A 17,367-nucleotide genomic window follows, 5' to 3' on the forward strand; every position below is an offset into this window, starting at 1 on the left:
TTTAAAAGAAAAAAATAACTGGTGACTAGTTTACTGATTGTTTTAATGTCTTTTTTTTTTAAAGATTTTATTTTATTTATTTACGTGACAGAGAGACAGTCAGTGAGAGAGGGAACACAAGCAGGGGGAGTGGGAGAGGAAGAAGCAGGCTCACAGCAGAGGAGCCCGATGTGGGACTCGATCCCGGAACGCTGGGATCACGCCCTGAGCCGAAGGCAGACGCTCAACAACTGCGCCACTCAGGCGCCCCTGTTTTAATGTCTTTATCAAAGACCTTGTTAGTTTTCATTTGAGGAGTCTANCGATCCCGGAACGCCGGGATCACGCCCTGAGCCGAAGGCAGATGCTCAATGACTGCGCCACTCAGGCGCCCCTGTTTTAATGTCTTTATCAAAGACCTTGTTAGTTTTCATTTGAGGAGTCTATTTAAAGGAGGAATAAGCATGCTCACCTGTGTATTTAGAAGAGGAATAATTTCTAATGAACAGTAAGTGTTCATTGAACAATCATGAGTGATTGTGTCCAATGACTTGTGACCTTGATCCAAATCTAGTGCTTAATCTTTCCAGCTGTATCAAATTAATAATCATGGTTAACATCTAAATAGCTTTAGGGTTTCTAAAGATTTCTTAATTTAGAGAATATTAACAAGGTATTGGGGAAGCCAAAATATTTATCCCTCTACTTTCAATTCTGTAACACCTACATGTTAAATATCTCTTGTAGCAAATCCATCCACCCATCCGTCCATCCACCCACTCACTCATAATTTTTGGACACCATCAAAAGGTTAGGGGAAAAGAACTCTCAAGAAATTTGTCGATCCCAGATGTGAGAAATTCCAGATGGTAATGTAAGGAAGGGAAACCTTTTCCTCTACCCTCTTATTCCCTTAGGCTGGGTACTGGGAATTAACAGGTCCTGGGAATTAACTGTTAACAGAACAGGTTTATATCCTATATATATCCTATGCACATGGGGAACCTTACAGAAAAGAAGTGAAAATCCCCCAAAGTGGTTAGGCCTGGGAGCTTATGTACCATTTTAACAAAGGATAACAAATTGCAGAGAAGTGACAAGACAAAGGAAAAAGGATGTGGACTTGTAGGGCAGTAAATTGTGGGAAGGTAAATATATGGGAGAAAGTAATGGAAAATAGGGGTTACTTATAAGTTTNCATGAAAAGAAGTGAAAATCCCCCAAAGTGGTTAGGCCTGGGAGCTTATGTACCATTTTAACAAAGGATAGCAAATTGCGGAGAAGTGACAAGACAAAGGAAAAAGGATGTGGACTCGTAGGGCAGTAAATTGTGGGAAGGTAAATATATGGGAGAAAGTAATGGAAAATAGGGGTTACTTATAAGTTTTGTTATGCAGACATAAGTCAGTATTTTCTCCAGTGATAGGAGCATGTTCTGTTCCAGGGATGAGGGGGAGGGGCCACTTTAACAAAGGGAAATTTATGCTTGCTCTCAGGCAGAAAGGGGGAGGAGAGAGAACTCCTGTGTCTGCTGTTTTCTTAATTGCCTTCAGTTCAAAAGATCCTTATGTCAAATTGGCATATTTTGGGGGTGGCATATTCTGATCCCCTTCAATAGCATGGTGCAAAAGAAGACAAACTCAATAGAGATCTTATTCTGGGTCTCCGCCTTACTACTCTCGTGTCATTTCTCAGATTTAATTTCCCTGATACTCAGCCATCTTACTTAAGGTAGAGATGACAATTCTGATCCCACCTGTGAGGTTAGAATAAGGACTGAGAACTGTGTGTGAGCCCTTTGTAAACTGTTAAGAACTTTACACATGTTGAATACTACATATTAAGGGCTCTGTGTGGTGTAGACTCCATGTTCATTTTTCTCCAAAGAGCATTACACCTAGAGATTCTGATAGGAATCTCTAGGATTCTGATAGGAATCTCTAGGTGGGTACAGAGAGGTTACCTTCTAGTCTCTCGAGAAGATTGTTTCCTTTTCATATCCCTAAATCCATATTAATAGCTTTTTTCTTTTATTTTAAAATATATTATGACATCCTTTTAAAATTACACTTATGATTCTTTTTTTTTTTTACACTTAAGATTCTTAAGTGCTTTCCTCCCCCAAACCCCTACCCCCAGTTGGCAACCTTTGCTCAAGACGTAATAAATAGTTCTCCAGAAAAGTATTTGTGATGGCTCAAGTCCAGGTTAGGCCTCTTAGAGGAAATAGCACTTAAACTGGGCACTGGAAGAAGAGAAGCCTTGGCCAGAACAGAGAGAGAATGGTCTTCTAGAATAAAGCAAAAGCATACATATAAAGCAAAGAGATGGCAAGAACAGAGGGTTCAGGGAGATGTGACTGTAAAAATATCTTAAAGCATATTAAAATATAATCCCAAAGGTAATTTAATTATTTAAAAATGGTCCCGTCTGAGAAGTCAGTTCAGTGAAGATTTTTGCTCCATAAATCCAGGCTCTTTTGTTTTATTTTTTACCTTTCTGAAGAAAAGAACATGATCTAATTAAAGCTTGAAGACCAAGGTAAGTGTCAAAATGGGTACATGTAAAGTCCTCTATAAGAATTCTATTCTTTCATAACAGAAAGCAGCCTTAATTTGGCTGCATGCAATGGTGATTTTTCTTTTCAGTAAGAGCTTTGGGTAAAAAATAGTTATCCAGCTCTTCTGAAAAATGCAGCAGAACTTTTAGAATCAAACGAAAACAGCCTTTTTAGACACAGGCAGCCAAGTAATTCCTGAAGGTGCCCAGCTCTGTTTCAGCAGTGAACCAAGAAGGTGCACTTGCACAGAGTTTATTTTCACGTTGGCAGACAAGAGAGGACAGTGAGATGCTTTCCTGTGCTACTTCCTGTAGAGCAGACCTGTCACTTTGCCAGGCTCAATCATGACATGAACTAAGCCTTTCTGGAGACATTTGGGATATAAACTATTGCCACACATGTGCATAGTATCTTTCAAATCTCTGTGTTCTATATAAATGCCAAATATGTTCTTCCTCCTCTTTGGAAGATTCTAGGAGTGCCTGGCAAGACGAGGCTGCTGACTGGAGTCCAGAACCAAGCTAATCAGCTCTCCTGAGTCAAAACAGTGTCTGAATGATGCGTCCCCAGGCAGATTTCAGGAATGCAGAACATTTGGTGAGTTTGCATATTGTTACCAGGAGCCTCTTGTTTGCTCTGCTGGTAAAACCAAAGCCAAGAACTTCCTGGGGAACCAGAGACTCTTGGGTCCTAATACAATTCTTTGAATAGCCCTTTCCCATTCATTCATTCACAGATGCGTATCAGATTACAATAGTGTGGAGTCCATTGTGCTGGGGGCTACAGAGGACAAATGATATAAACACTTTCATCTCTGTGCTAGAGGAGTGTTCAGTTTTTAGGGGAGACAGGCATATAGTTCAAACTTCACCCTATGGGCACTGGAAACAATTAAAATGTTTAAACAGATAACTAGCACAACAAGATTGTGCTTTAAAAGAGGCAAGATTCGAGTCAGAGCAACCAAATGAAAGTTGTTTCAATAATCAATAGTCAAGAGAGGATTGTGGCCTGAACTGAGGCAGTTGGAGTAGAAGTGGAGAGATGTGACCAGGTTTGAGGAAGTACCACTAGAGGACTTGACCATTAATCAGATTTGAAGAAGGGATATAGGAGGGAAAAACCCTATGACAGGAACTCCACAGGAGAAGAGGGTGACCCCATGTTTGGGGGAGAGCTGGATATAACGTTGGGAAATGAAACTGATGGCCTGGTTCCAGTTAGGGCAAGAAGTGGAGGGGATTTTCAGAGAGAAGCTTAAGGATCTAGGGACATGTTCTAACTATACAATAAGGCAGTGTTTTCCACAATGGATCATGACTCATTAGTGGACCAAGAAATCACTTTAGCAGGTTTTGTCCAGTATTATTTTTAACTTTTAAAGCAGCTTTGTTGAACACACCATAACATTCACCTATTATACACGTACAATTAAGTAATTTTTAGCAAATTTATGGTTATAAAGCCATCACCATAATCCAGTATTAGAACGTTTCCAATACTCCACAAAGTTATACCCTCATAATTCATTCAAATCCTCAGCCCTAAGCAACTCCTGATCTGCTGTCTCCTTATATTTGCATCTTCTAGACATTTCATATAAATGGAATCATACAATAGATAATCTTTGTGTCTAGCTTCTTCCACTTAGCATGGTATTTTTGAGGTGCATCCACATTGAACATATATTGATAGTTTCTTTTTATTACTAGATTGTCCATTATATAGATATACCACATTGTGTTCTCCATTCACCAGTTGATGGACATTTGGATTGTTTCCAGTTTGGGGCTAATATAAATAATGCTATTATAAACATTTGTGTTTAAGTTTTTGGATGGACATATATCTTCCTTTTTCTTGGATACATCCTTAGGAGTGGAACTATTGTATCATATGAAAAGTTTATGTTGAACTTTTTAGAAATGGCTAAATTATTTCTCAGAGCGTCTGTTCAATTTTACATTCCCAACAGCAACATATAGGTGTTTCAGTTGCTCCATAATCTCCTGTCGGTAGTGTTAGTCTTTTGATTATGACTCTTATAGGGAGTCTGTAGTGGTATCTCATTGTGGTTCTGATTTTCCTAATGTGGTTGAGCACATCTTCCTGTTCTTATTGACCATTCATATATCTTCATATCTTTTGTGCATTTTGTAATTGGGTTGTTTATCTTCTTATTATTGAATTATGAGGGTCCTTGATATATTCCTTTATCAGGTATAAGATCAGCAAATGTTTTCTTAGCAAATGTTTTCTTCCAGCCTGTAACATGTCTTTGCATTTTCTGAATGGTATCTTTTGAAGCACGTAATTTTTTGATGAAATATAATTTACCAATTTTTCTTTTATGGATTTTACTTTTGGTATTTTTATCTAAGAACTCTGTCCAACCCAAGGTTACAAAGATTTTCTCTTATGCTTCCTTCAAAAAGTTTTATAGTTTTAGCTGTTACATTTAGGTCTATGATTCATTTTGAGTTAAATGTTGTGTATGGTGTGAGGTAAGGATATAACTTCATTTTTTTTTAACATGTGGATATACAATTGTCCAACAATGAGTATTTTTTTTTAAAGACCATGGAAGATACTAAGATGCAATCCACATTGTTTTATAAAATGTATACATATTCCTGTTTTTTCTGAGTTGTGAAAAAGAAAAGGATTCATTTTTTGGTTCATGATCAAAATATCTTCAAAAATACTGCAGTATGGCTTCCGGAGTATACAGTGCAAAGATTTGGGAGGGAGGAAAAGGAGAAATTAGGAAGCAATTGAGAAAAATTGTCGTGAGAGAGGAAGCCCAGAATCAGGACTTACATCCAGGACAATAGCCAAGCTTAGAGTGACAGGAGCTGAAGAAGGTCTTATCATTTTGGGGACTTGGGCTCTAATAAAAGCCACCATGAGTGGAAGAAATCTGTGAACGTGCAGTGAAGGGAGTGTGGCCTTCTAACATGGAGGATTAGAGTAAATTTCTCAAGGGAGAACATTTGAGTTGGACTTGAATGAAGAATCTTTGTCAGGCATCCCAGGGAGGGAAGCACAGGGAAATGCAGGGGTCTGAAAATGAATAGATCAACTGGAAAGAAAGGAGCCACGAGCCCCTGAGGTAAGAAAGGATAGAAAAGTAAGTCAACTATGAATGACTCTTCAGTGAAAGTTTGTATTCTTTAATTCTTGAAGGCTAACTTTTTCCCCAAGTGATAAGCTTAAAAAAAAAAATTAGTATTGCTGGTAATGACAACCTGTCCATGCTTCTATTTTTTTACTTAAAAAAAAAATCTACAACAGTTAGATACCCAGCTGCTCCTTCGTGTTGTTCTTCCTTCCCATCCCAATAATCCAGGTCAATATTTAGCTCCCTTTAATATTAGGGCATTCTTCACAAAGTTAAGCAAAGCTAGTGGCATGTTTATGTTTATGTAGGATCTTTACTCCAATTATAATTTGGATTCTTTTGGGGTGCCTGGGGGGCTCAGTTGGTGTCTGCCTTCACCTCAGGTCATAATCTATGATCAAGCCCCACTTGCGGGGGGGAATCCCTGCTCAGCAGGGAGTCTGCTTCTCTCTGTCCCCCTACTTGTGCTGTCTCTCTCTCTCTCAAATAAATAAACTTTAAGCAAACAAACAAACAATTTGGATTCTTTCCTAAAAGTTAATTTCCACATGGAAGCCAAAAAACTGAGGTGTATGCAAGTGCATGCATTTTTTTATTTCACAAATATGTAAAAAAAAAACCCTATTTGATATCTATAACAAATATAGGTGTCTACCGTCACTTTGCTTTTACTTTTGACCTTGAACAAATACAATTTTNGACTTGTGACCTTGATCCAAATCTAGCGCTTAATCTTTCCAGCTGTATCAAATTAATAATCATGGTTAACATCTAAATAGCTTTAGGGTTTCTAAAGATTTCTTAATTTAGAGAATATTAGCAAGGTATTGGGGAAGCCAAAATATGTATCCCTCTGCTTTCAATTCTGTAACACCTACATGTTAAATATCTCTTGTAGCAAATCCATCCACCCATCCGTCCATCCACCCACTCACTCATAATTTTTGGACACCATCAAAAGGTTAGGGGAAAAGAACTCTCAAGAAATTTGTCGATCCCAGATGTGAGAAATTCCAGATGGTAATGTAAGGAAGGGAAACCTTTTCCTCTACCCTCTTATTCCCTTAGGCTGGGTACTGGGAATTAACAGGTCCTGGGAATTAACTGTTAACAGAACAGGTTTATATCCTATATATATCCTATGCACATGGGGAACCTCATGAAAAGAAGTGAAAATCCCCCAAAGTGGTTAGGCCTGGGAGCTTATGTACCATTTTAACAAAGGATAGCAAATTGCGGAGAAGTGACAAGACAAAGGAAAAAGGATGTGGACTCGTAGGGCAGTAAATTGTGGGAAGGTAAATATATGGGAGAAAGTAATGGAAAATAGGGGTTACTTATAAGTTTTGTTATGCAGACATAAGTCAGTATTTTCTCCAGTGATAGGAGCATGTTCTGTTCCAGGGATGAGGGGGAGGGGCCACTTTAACAAAGGGAAATTTATGCTTGCTCTCAGGCAGAAAGGGGGAGGAGAGAGAACTCCTGTGTCTGCTGTTTTCTTAATTGCCTTCAGTTCAAAAGATCCTTATGTCAAATTGGCATATTTTGGGGGTGGCATGTTCTGATCCCCTTCAATAGCATGGTGCAAAAGAAGACAAACTCAATAGAGATCTTATTCTGGGTCTCCGCCTTACTACTCTCGTGTCATTTCTCAGATTTAATTTCCCTGATACTCAGCCATCTTACTTAAGGTAGAGATGACAATTCTGATCCCACCTGTGAGGTTAGAATAAGGACTGAGAACTGTGTGTGAGCCCTTTGTAAACTGTTAAGAACTTTACACATGTTGAATACTACATATTAAGGGCTCTGTGTGGTGTAGACTCCATGTTCATTTTTCTCCAAAGAGCATTACACCTAGAGATTCTGATAGGAATCTCTAGGTGGGTACAGAGAGGTTACCTTCTAGTCTCTCTAGAAGATTGTTTCTTTTTCATATCCCTAAATCCATATTAATAGCTTTTTTCTTTTATTTTAAAATATATTATGACATCCTTTTAAAATTACACTTATGATTCTTTTTTTTTTTTACACTTAAGATTCTTAAGTGCTTTCCTCCCCCAAACCCCTACCCCCAGTTGGCAACCTTTGCTCAAGACGTAATAAATAGTTCTCCAGAAAAGTATTTGTGATGGCTCAAGTCCAGGTTAGGCCTCTTAGAGGAAATAGCACTTAAACTGGGCACTGGAAGAAGAGAAGCCTTGGCCAGAACAGAGAGAGAATGGTCTTCTAGAATAAAGCAAAAGCATACATATAAAGCAAAGAGATGGCAAGAACAGAGGGTTCAGGGAGATGTGACTGTAAAAATATCTTAAAGCGTATTAAAATATAATCCCAAAGGTAATTTAATTATTTAAAAATGGTCCCGTCTGAGAAGTCAGTTCAGTGAAGATTTTTGCTCCATAAATCCAGGCTCTTTTGTTTTATTTTTTACCTTTCTGAAGAAAAGAACATGATCTAATTAAAGCTTGAAGACCAAGGTAAGTGTCAAAATGGGTACATGTAAAGTCCTCTATAAGAATTCTATTCTTTCATAACAGAAAGCAGCCTTAATTTGGCTGCATGCAATGGTGATTTTTCTTTTCAGTAAGAGCTTTGGGTAAAAAATAGTTATCCAGCTCTTCTGAAAAATGCAGCAGAACTTTTAGAATCAAACGAAAACAGCCTTTTTAGACACAGGCAGCCAAGTAATTCCTGAAGGTGCCCAGCTCTGTTTCAGCAGTGAACCAAGAAGGTGCACTTGCACAGAGTTTATTTTCACGTTGGCAGACAAGAGAGGACAGTGAGATGCTTTCCTGTGCTACATCCTGTAGAGCAGACCTGTCACTTTGCCAGGCTCAATCATGACATGAACTAAGCCTTTCTGGAGACATTTGGGATATAAACTATTGCCACACATGTGCATAGTATCTTTCAAATCTCTGTGTTCTATATAAATGCCAAATATGTTCTTCCTCCTCTTTGGAAGATTCTAGGAGTGCCTGGCAAGACGAGGCTGCTGACTGGAGTCCAGAACCAAGCTAATCAGCTCTCCTGAGTCAAAACAGTGTCTGAATGATGCGTCCCCAGGCAGATTTCAGGAATGCAGAACATTTGGTGAGTTTGCATATTGTTACCAGGAGCCTCTTGTTTGCTCTGCTGGTAAAACCAAAGCCAAGAACTTCCTGGGGAACCAGAGACTCTTGGGTCCTAATACAATTCTTTGAATAGCCCTTTCCCATTCATTCATTCACAGATGCGTATCAGATTACAATAGTGTGGAGTCCATTGTGCTGGGGGCTACAGAGGACAAATGATATAAACACTTTCATCTCTGTGCTAGAGGAGTGTTCGGTTTTTAGGGGAGACAGGCATATAGTTCAAACTTCACCCTATGGGCACTGGAAACAATTAAAATGTTTAAACAGATAACTAGCACAACAAGATTGTGCTTTAAAAGAGGCAAGATTCGAGTCAGAGCAACCAAATGAAAGTTGTTTCAATAATCAATAGTCAAGAGAGGATTGTGGCCTGAACTGAGGCAGTTGGAGTAGAAGTGGAGAGATGTGACCAGGTTTGAGGAAGTACCACTAGAGGACTTGACCATTAATCAGATTTGAAGAAGGGATATAGGAGGGAAAAACCCTATGACAGGAACTCCACAGGAGAAGAGGGTGACCCCATGTGTGGGGGAGAGCTGGATATAACATTGGGAAATGAAACTGATGGCCTGGTTCCAGTTAGGGCAAGAAGTGGAGGGGATTTTCAGAGAGAAGCTTAAGGATCTAGGGACATGTTCTAACTATACAATAAGGCAGTGTTTTCCACAATGGATCATGACTCATTAGCGGACCAAGAAATCACTTTAGCAGGTTTTGTCCAGTATTATTTTTAACTTTTAAAGCAGCTTTGTTGAACACACCATAACATTCACCTATTATACGCGTACAATTAAGTAATTTTTAGCAAATTTATGGTTATAAAGCCATCACCATAATCCAGTATTAGAACGTTTCCAATACTCCACAAAGTTATACCCTCATAATTCATTCAAATCCTCAGCCCTAAGCAACTCCTGATCTGCTGTCTCCTTATATTTGCATCTTCTAGACATTTCATATAAATGGAATCATACAATAGATAATCTTTGTGTCTAGCTTCTTCCACTTAGCATGGTATTTTTGAGGTGCATCCACATTGAACATATATTGATAGTTTCTTTTTATTACTAGATTGTCCATTATATAGATATACCACATTGTGTTCTCCATTCACCAGTTGATGGACATTTGGATTGTTTCCAGTTTGGGGCTAATATAAATAATGCTATTATAAACATTTGTGTTTAAGTTTTTGGATGGACATATATCTTCCTTTTTCTTGGATACATCCTTAGGAGTGGAACTATTGTATCATATGAAAAGTTTATGTTGAACTTTTTAGAAATGGCTAAATTATTTCTCAGAGCGTCTGTTCAATTTTACATTCCCAACAGCAACATATAGGTGTTTCAGTTGCTCCATAATCTCCTGTCGGTAGTGTTAGTCTTTTGATTATGACTCTTATAGGGAGTCTGTAGTGGTATCTCATTGTGGTTCTGATTTTCCTAATGTGGTTGAGCACATCTTCCTGTGCTTATTGACCATTCATATATCTTCATATCTTTTGTGCATTTTGTAATTGGGTTGTTTATCTTCTTATTATTGAATTATGAGGGTCCTTGATATATTCCTTTATCAGGTATAAGATCAGCAAATGTTTTCTTAGCAAATGTTTTCTTCCAGCCTGTAACATGTCTTTGCATTTTCTGAATGGTATCTTTTGAAGCACGTAATTTTTTGATGAAATATAATTTACCAATTTTTCTTTTATGGATTTTACTTTTGGTATTTTTATCTAAGAACTCTGTCCAACCCAAGGTTACAAAGATTTTCTCTTATGCTTCCTTCAAAAAGTTTTATAGTTTTAGCTGTTACATTTAGGTCTATGATTCATTTTGAGTTAAATGTTGTGTATGGTGTGAGGTAAGGATATAACTTCATTTTTNGCAACCCAAGGTTACAAAGATTTTCTCTTATGTTTTCTTCAAAAAGTTTTATAGTTTTAGCTGTTAACATTTAGGTCTATGATTCATTTTGAGTTAAATGTTGTGTATGGTGTGAGGTAAGGATATAACTTCATTTTTTTTTTACATGTGGATATACAATTGTCCAACAATGAGTATTTTTTTTTAAAGACCATGGAAGATACTAAGATGCAATCCACATTGTTTTATAAAATGTATACATATTCCTTTTTTTTCTGAGTTATGAAAAAGAAAAGGATTCATTTTTTGGTTCATGATCAAAATATCTTCAAAAATACTGCAGTATGGCTTCCGGAGTATACAGTGCAAAGATTTGGGAGGGAGGAAAAGGAGAAATTAGGAAGCAATTGAGAAAAATTGTCGTGAGAGAGGAAGCCCAGAGTCAGGACTTACATCCAGGACAATAGCCAATCTTAGAGTGACAGGAGCTGAAGAAGGTCTTATCATTTTGGGGACTTGGGCTCTAATAAAAGCCACCATGAGTGGAAGAAATCTGTGAACGTGCAGTGAAGGGAGTGTGGCCTTCTAACATGGAGGATTAGAGTAAATTTCTCAAGGGAGAACATTTGAGTTGGACTTGAATGAAGAATCTTTGTCAGGCATCCCAGGGAGGGAAGCACAGGGAAATGCAGGGGTCTGAAAATGAAAAGATCAACTGGAAAGAAAGGAGCCACGAGCCCCTGAGGTAAGAAAGGATAGAAAAGTAAGTCAACTATGAATGACTCTTCAGTGAAAGTTTGTATTCTTTAATTCTTGAAGGCTAACTTTTTCCCCAAGTGATAAGCTTTNATCAGGACTTACATCCAGGACAATAGCCAAGCTTAGAGTGACAGGAGCTGAAGAAGGTCTTATCATTTTGGGGACTTGGGCTCTAATAAAAGCCACCATGAGTGGAAGAAATCTGTGAACGTGCAGTGAAGGGAGTGTGGCCTTCTAACATGGAGGATTAGAGTAAATTTCTCAAGGGAGAACATTTGAGTTGGACTTGAATGAAGAATCTTTGTCAGGCATCCCAGGGAGGGAAGCACAGGGAAATGCAGGGGTCTGAAAATGAAAAGATCAACTGGAAAGAAAGGAGCCACGAGCCCCTGAGGTAAGAAAGGATAGAAAAGTAAGTCAACTATGAATGACTCTTCAGTGAAAGTTTGTATTCTTTAATTCTTGAAGGCTAACTTTTTCCCCAAGTGATAAGCTTTAAAAAAAAAATTAGTATTGCTGGTAATGACAACCTGTCCATGCTTCTATTTTTTTACTTAAAAAAAAAATCTACAACATCATGAGAAGTTAGATACCCAGCTGCTCCTTCGTGTTGTTCTTCCTTCCCATCCCAATAATCCAGGTCAATATTTAGCTCCCTTTAATATTAGGGCATTCTTCACAAAGTTAAGCAAAGCTAGTGGCATGTTTATGTAGGATCTTTACTCCAATTATAATTTGGATTCTTTTGGGGTGCCTGGGGGGCTCAGTTGGTGTCTGCCTTCACCTCAGGTCATAATCTATGATCAAGCCCCACTTGCGGGGGGGAATCCCTGCTCAGCAGGGAGTCTGCTTCTCTCTGTCCCCCTACTTGTGCTGTCTCTCTCTCTCTCAAATAAATAAACTTTAAGCAAACAAACAAACAATTTGGATTCTTTCCTAAAAGTTAATTTCCACATGGAAGCCAAAAAACTGAGGTGTATGCAAGTGCATGCATTTTTTTATTTCACAAATATGTAAAAAAAAAACCCTATTTGATATCTATAACAAATATAGGTGTCTACCGTCACTTTGCTTTTACTTTTAACCTTGAACAAATACAATTTTCTAAGCCTTGATTGCTTTACCTGTAAATTAAGAAAGTTGGACTATTCTAAATTTCTCTTGCCACAATAGATGCATGACTATTTTAGGCATCCCCATAGACACCTTCAGTGTAACTTATATTCACTAATGCAAGTCAAGATCCAAAAGTAACAGATAAATCCACCAACAGGGCAGAAAAGTGTGAATAATAAGAATAATGACCCTGCATACACATTTATAAAAAATGACACTTCTTTTCATAGTAAACTTTTAAATTCTTAAACACATGAAATATATTGTATTTTCTTTTGCAACCAGTTGGTAACAGATGTGATTTTTCCTCTTAGGCAGTTACGCACTTAGTCATTTATTCAACAAGTATTTCTGGGCCACGTATGGCATACAGAGTACTGCCCTGGGTCCTGTAATGGGCACAAACACCTGAAAACGGTCATCCTATGATCTAAGGGAGCTAGGACAGGAACATAAATAAGTATGGTACTTGCCAGTACATATGATCAATAGGGCAGGGGGGTCACAGATAATAGTTACTATAAAGTACAAGGATGTGAATACTCCTTTCCACATGTGACGAGAAAGACCCCAGAGAGCAGGACTTGAGAGGAACCTTTTGCATCCTAATAAACACCTGCTCCCAAGAATGATGCGGACCACCTGAAGGTTAGATCAACCTGGTGGAAGAGCAAGAACATAATTTGTGTCAGTATGAGCCTGTGCACGAAACAGGTTTAACTTTTAGGTCCATAATCCTTGCCAGTGTCCCCTTAGAAGGCTTTAGGGCGTTTTCTGTAAATGACCCTGATTTGGGCACTGCTTCTACTGTCTCATATTTTCATTTTCAGCTGTTAGTTTAGACTCAGAGCTACATCATAGACGTACAGGAACTACATATAGGGATTGAAAAATATTTACTGTAAATGGAAATAAAACTTAGGAAATAGATGATGTTTTAGTATGCCATTTAAAATACCACATTTCCTCTTTTTTAAGCTGACAGAAGTCATAACTTAGTTATTTGAATATCTTTAAAGACTAACACATGGATTTTTCCTGACTTATATTTAGTCTTTAAAAAACTATATTGCTTAAAAAAAAAACAACAGCTATGTTGTTTTGAAATCCAATTTTGGAGGCCAATAGAGACAATTTATAACAAGCATGTATATAGGAAATGGTGCTGGAGGGAGAAGCCAGGACTTGGGGTCAATGTCTAGTTCTGTCATTAACTAATTGTGAAGCTTTGGATGAATGTCTTAATTTTATTAAACTTGGGTTTTCTCAGCCACAAAATCAGGGAACTGAAATAAATGATCTCTAAATTCCCTTCTAGTTCTTAAGATTTTTGCCTGTGTTTATGATTTCTTCTGTATAGAGCAAATCCCCAAGTTTTATAGATCAATCTTTACTCCTTACTACAAATACCAAGACTGTCTCCATAAACTGAAGTGGATCAGCCTGGGAGGACTGCCTGCAAAAATTGATGTGAAATGATATGTACATGTGTGAGGCAGAGCTGAAAACTCAAGTCCGATGACTCTCTTTTTGCTTTCTGTCAGCATCAGCTAATCAAATGGTTGAATTAGCTCTGCACCCTTTGCAAATCAACCTCAGTTATTTACAAATGGGGAAGTTCTGAGAGAACAATTGCTTAACGTTTTGTCTGATAGCTGTAAATAGAATATGAGTTAATTGCTCAATAATAAAAAAATAATTTATCACACAATAGTAGAGTGGAAAATGTAGGCAATTAAAAAAAAAACCAGAACACAAGACAGAAAAGCAGTTTCCAGTAGGAGACAAAGTTCTTTAATCAAGGACGTTTTCCTGGGTGTCCTGGAATCATTCCAGAGACAGCTGTCCCCTCGGCCTAATTCAAGGCTGGTCCTATTTGTAGGCTTTTAAAGAAGCAATGCAAATGTTTCAGTAACATGCTTGGTGTCTGATAGGCCTGTATTAAAGGATTATTTTGCCATGAGTCCTAGTTGCAAGGAGTGCGCTAAGCTCGGAAGAGGTATTTCTAGGACATTGTGCCTAGTGATAACAGGCCTTCCTTCAGCCACTGCCTCAGAACATGCTATGAGATCCCTGAGAAGTGATTTGTCATAAGTGATGCCTGGAGGGCCCCCAGATGGGAAGATACGTTAAGGGAAACTGCCCCAGTAAATGTACTGCTCTAATTACTGAGTCTGTGCTGACCTTGAGGTTTGTAAGGAAGGCCAGAGGCTTTGGATTACTCTAGGACAAGAGCCCATCCCCTGTTCTAGTGACAAGTCATGTTTATTTCCTCAAATCTGTTGGTCAATAATTTGGGTTGGGGAGTAGGCAGTGGTGGTGCCAAGAGAACAAGTCACTCAGTAGAGAGGGCCAAAGGAGGCAAGACACAGAGGATATAAGGCAAAAACAAGCAGTATAGTGTGATTTGGTGGACAGAACGTGGCCTTGGAAGCTGGCCAGACTGAGGTGTTCATTTTGACCCCAGCACTTCCTAACAGCTTGAATTTCTGTTGCAGTCTCATCTGCAAATCAAACTAATAACCCCTCCCTCGTAAGATTTTGTGAGGATGAGATAATGTTGTAAATGCCTCAAATACAGTGAGCATTTTAAAAAAATGATCTTTCCCTCTCTGCTGACAGTGTGGTTACTGTGTCCCCCCAAATTCATATGTTGAGGTCCTAACCCCAGCACCTCAGAATATAACTATATTTGGATATGGGACCTTTACAGAGGTAATTAAGTTAAAATGAGGGCATTAAGGTGGTTCCTAATTCAGTATGACTGTTATCTTACAATAAGAGAAGATTAAGACCCAGACACACACACACAGAGGGAAAACCATGTGAGGGTGCAGGGAGAAGACAGACATCTACAAGCAAAGGAGGGAGGCCTCAGATGAAACCAGTCCTGTTTGATACCTTGATCTTGAACTTCTAGTCTCCAGAATTATGAGAAAATAAATTTCTGTTATTTAAGCCACCCAGTCTGTGGAGTTTTGTTATGGCAGCCCTAGCTAACTAATACAATATCATATAACGAACCACCACCCCACCTCCAGCAGAAGGGCACATGGCAAAATCTAGCCACAGCAGGGAGAGAGATCTAACATCCAGAAGCAGCTACAGCTGGTAGGTAACAGTATACTAGGGACGCCCGAACTTAAGTGAAACCATTTGGTGTGTACTTATGTGGAGGAAAAACAAATACTCTGAATGTGAAGCTGGTCAACAAGATCCTAACATGATGTAAATCTCTGATAAAACATAAACTCTTACTTATGCATAAGGGAAAATTAAAATTGTAATAGTGGGCATGTTAAACCATTTATACATAAAACCAGGCATTACTGGAATTATATGCTGAAGGAGACTATTTTGTTATTGTTGCTATTATTATAAAGATGATTAACAGTGATAATCGAAATCTTAAATAGCTTACAAAACCAGGTGTGTTGGCTTAATAAAGTGCTTCAATCTGAACCTCGAGTGGACATGAGTCTTCATTCGGAGGGCCTTTATCTACCAGTTCGACTCATTGAAAACTCTCAAGTCTAATGCTTCTGGAGGAAAGGCAGGTGAATAGGATGCACAGGGAGTGACTTTCGAAGCATATCTCCTGTCTGGAACACACTTAAGTGTTAGCNAGTTTAATGCTTCTGGAGGGAAGGCAGGTGAATAGGATGCACAGGGAGTGACTTTCGAAGCATATCTCCTGTCTGGAACACACTTAAGTGTTAGCTATTGAAATGCTTCAAGATGCCGTTCTAATGTGCCAAAGGACTATTAAGTGAGCTTTGGAGGTCTGTGTGCTTTCTTGCTGACTGGATTACTGTGGGTCTTTTTACAGAAACTGAAGCTTATTTTAATAGCTGCAAAGTAAGTCTGGAATGTAAATTCAGGCTCTCAATGAACAGCATTGCATCCTTAAGGAATGCCACTGCTGTTGCCTCTAGCCTGAATTTAAGGGAATTCAAACCACTGAGGTTAAACAGATATTAACATTTTGCCAACATTGCTTCAGTAAGAAGGAAAGGAGGAAGGGTGGGAGGAATGATGGGAGAAAGGAATAGAAAGAAAAAGAGAGAACACGGAAGAGAAGGAGAGCTTGTGCTTTTAGATCCAACATGTGAAGAGCTTGGAAGTCATCGTTCCCATTTTCACAACAAGAAGAAAGCTGAGCAAACTGAAAACCAATGACTTTTCTTGGATCCTTTGGAGAATTGAGGCCATAGAACTGCCTTCACAAAACTGGAGAGATAGGCAAATAAAGAAAATCACAACCACACTTAGCTTACTGGGAGCAGAGGTGGCTAGAGCCAGTAGCTGGTAGGAACACTTAACAGTCATTTTGACAAATTGCTACAGGCAGAGTGTGACTAGCTTGAGAGTTAAACATTCCTGAGTGGTTAATCTTAGGGAAGGCTCATACTGTTGTGCATTTTACCTCCAGGAGTCCCCCACATTCCCCTGGTAAAGATCAGAGAAAAATTCTCTCCTGTTTTGNACAGTCATTTTGACAAATTGCTACAGGCAGAGTGTGGACTAGCTTGAGAGTTAAACATTCCTGAGTGGTTAATCTTAGGGAAGGCTCATACTGTTGTGCATTTTACCTCCAGGAGTCCCCCACATTCCCCTGGTAAAGATCAGAGAAAAATTCTCTCCTGTTTTGGGAAGGAGGAGGGGGAAACTAATTCTTTAAATTATGCCTAGAGGAAGAGTAATCACTTTGAAATACACACAGAATATTCTCCATGACAAAGACTTCTCCTCTAAGGTGAACTACTTTACCAGAGCTTTATCTGACCTGGAGAAGGGGCAATTAGATAACTCTAGGCCTCTCCAGAG

The sequence above is a fragment of the Ailuropoda melanoleuca genome, chromosome 10 (genome assembly GCF_002007445.2).
Source record: "Ailuropoda melanoleuca isolate Jingjing chromosome 10, ASM200744v2, whole genome shotgun sequence".
In the NCBI taxonomy this organism is placed as follows: domain Eukaryota; kingdom Metazoa; phylum Chordata; class Mammalia; order Carnivora; family Ursidae; genus Ailuropoda; species Ailuropoda melanoleuca.